The sequence below is a fragment of the Octodon degus genome, unplaced genomic scaffold (genome assembly GCF_000260255.1).
Source record: "Octodon degus isolate 3935 unplaced genomic scaffold, OctDeg1.0 scaffold00032, whole genome shotgun sequence".
Taxonomy (NCBI): Eukaryota; Metazoa; Chordata; class Mammalia; order Rodentia; family Octodontidae; genus Octodon; species Octodon degus.
In genome coordinates this window covers 12,215,381-12,217,897 of record NW_004524608.1, presented here as the reverse complement: position 1 = coordinate 12,217,897, position 2,517 = coordinate 12,215,381, and the positions used below count along the sequence as shown (strand labels likewise).

Sequence of the window (2,517 nt, the reverse complement as noted above, 5' to 3'; positions counted from 1 at the left end):
CTAGATTCAACCACCTATGAAAAACCTGCCTATGACTGTAGGAGGCTCTGCGGGGACGTCTAGATACAAACCATAACAAATGTTCTAACTGACTTTAAAGCAATACCACTTTAAACATATTGGAATGAGGAAAGAATATGGACCCTTAATCATACCAAGTGAGATTCATGCTTAGGTGTCTGTATATCTTAGCTCTGTTGGCTTGTATAACTTACTTATTGATTTATTTTTTGGTGGTACCAGGGATTGAACTCAGGTGTCTCGTATAATTTACTAATTTCTATATCATCACTTCTTTTCTTAGAAAAAAAGTAATATTTAATTTCCATTTATAATTTTGTAATTTATGATTCTATAATTTCCTCCATAATTTCATATATGGAGGTATTACATAAGTGAAATTTATTCTTTTAGGGTTTGTGTAAAAGATAGTCTGTTCAGACACTCTTAGCCATAAGAACATTTCTTTCTTTTTATGCAAAAAGTCTGGAAATTCACAGCATAAGAATTTTAAAACTGTTTTCAAGTATTTGTCTTTCTTGACTATTCTTTTTCTTGTTGCTTGAAATCTGGTTCTTGCTGTAGGAAGGTCCATTGTTGTAACTTTGTTTTATTATCTTGGCACTTGACAGAGCTGGGACCTAAAGAGCAGATTTTGGTAACCAAATGCTCTTAAGAGAAACTTAAATTGGTTTGCCATATTGTAGTTATTGTTTCCTTGTGTTTCTTGCTTTTGATTTTATAAAGGAAGAATTTCTCCTGCTGTGTTAGCTTATTAAAGACCTGCTAGGTTTTTCTCTTAATCCTGAATTTCCAAAATTTGGAAGTTGATCCTCATAGACAGTTAATATTTTATTTGCTGGTAATATTCTTACCATGCTAATATGCCTTTATTTTTAAATTTGTTAATTCTGTTATCAGAACAATCCTGCAATTTTCATAAAAGCCCTATTGATGTTCTAGTAACAAATGAAAGTGTCACAAAATTAGAGCTAGAAATCCTATGATTGCCAACTATCTCAGAAACAATAGATGTAATAGCTATAGAGTTGATACTCCAAATAAGAAACTAATACTGTCATATAAATTGTGTCATAAATAGCACAATCAAAATATAATTCCCCAGTCTCCAAGATGGCCATGTGGGTAAGGAGGCACCTGGGCCCAGGCGGCAGCAGCGGCAGCACCTGAGAGAGGGACTCAACAGTATTTGTAATGAAGAACATAGACTCCAAGCTGTAACTTGAATTCTTGTTCAGAATTTAGCCTACTGGCAGCAAGTACATCATACAGATCGACACTTGCCCTGCTGGCATCTCTGAGGCATGCTTGCACATCTAGGAAAGTACAGAGCAGGTATCTGTGTGCTCTGCTACCTGTGTGTGCCAGCCTGGACCAGCTCACAGACAGCCCTACCTGTCTTAAGTGAGCTGCTTGGTACTGCTCTCTCAGGACCTCTAGCATCGTTGAGTTCTCCATGTTTTTTGGAATGAAAGAAATGAAAAAGAAGAACAAGTTTAAAGGTCACCACCATGTGAAGAAGACCTCATACCCATTAGCATGGTTGTTAAGAAGAAACAAAGCTGACAAGGACTTAGAAAAATTGGAACTCTTATACAGTGTTGGTGGGAAGGGTAACCTTGTTAGCCACAGACTGCTACATCGTGCACGGGATCTACAATGGTGGAATGCTCAGGACCAGTTTGCATATGAGCTGGAACAAGCCTGGGAAGCCTAATACAAGTACATTGTCACTGAACCTATCCAAATGGTGGTGAGACAGCTCCCTGGATCACCATGGGCAACTGCCTGCATGAAGTGGCTGTGTTTCCTGGCACCGCCTGCCTCTTCGCCCCATTGGCACTTCCCTTAGATTATTCCCACTACATCTCCCTGCCTGCTGGTGTGTTGAGCTTGGCCTGCTGTACCCTCTATCAGATCTCCATCTCCTGGCAGTCTAACCCTTGCTGCAAGTACCAAGTGGACTACGATGCCTATAAACTGTCTCAACTGCCTCTGTACACACTCACCTCTTCCACCCCAGGGGTGCTGGTCCAGAGGGATGACCTGCACAGAAAGAGGCTGCACAAAATGATAGCACTGGCTGCCCTGGTGTACTGGGTAAGGAAGATTTACAAACTCCATGCTGTATGACTCCAGTGAACAGGTGCAGGAACAAAAACACACAGCCCACAAGAGACAAGAGGACACAAAGAATTTGGATTGCCGCAGTAACACTTTTTGCTCTGTGAGGCACCAGAGCCTGGTAAGGTGTTTCATTTAATATTTGTTATTTTTTAAAAAGAACACATGGGTGTACCAAGGGTTTGTTTCAGCTTATTACAAAATTGTGATTTCCATAACCCTGGAAGGTTAAGAAAGTCTTAACTAGGCAGTGGACTGTGGATAGAAGCCAACGCTACTGAGTAGGTACGAATGTGCTTGGGGGCCTTTAAGTAATATTGTTTAACTGTCCCATTTGGAGCCAACCAGAAGCTATCAACCATTAAAATTATG

At 40.1% G+C, this 2,517-nt stretch overlaps 1 pseudogene; it reads left to right on the top strand.

Moving 5' to 3' along the window:
* The first annotated feature begins 1,134 nt into the window (after window positions 1–1,134).
* Window positions 1,135–2,154, top strand: LOC101579134 (annotated as a pseudogene).
* Window positions 2,155–2,517: the final 363 nt, after the last annotated feature.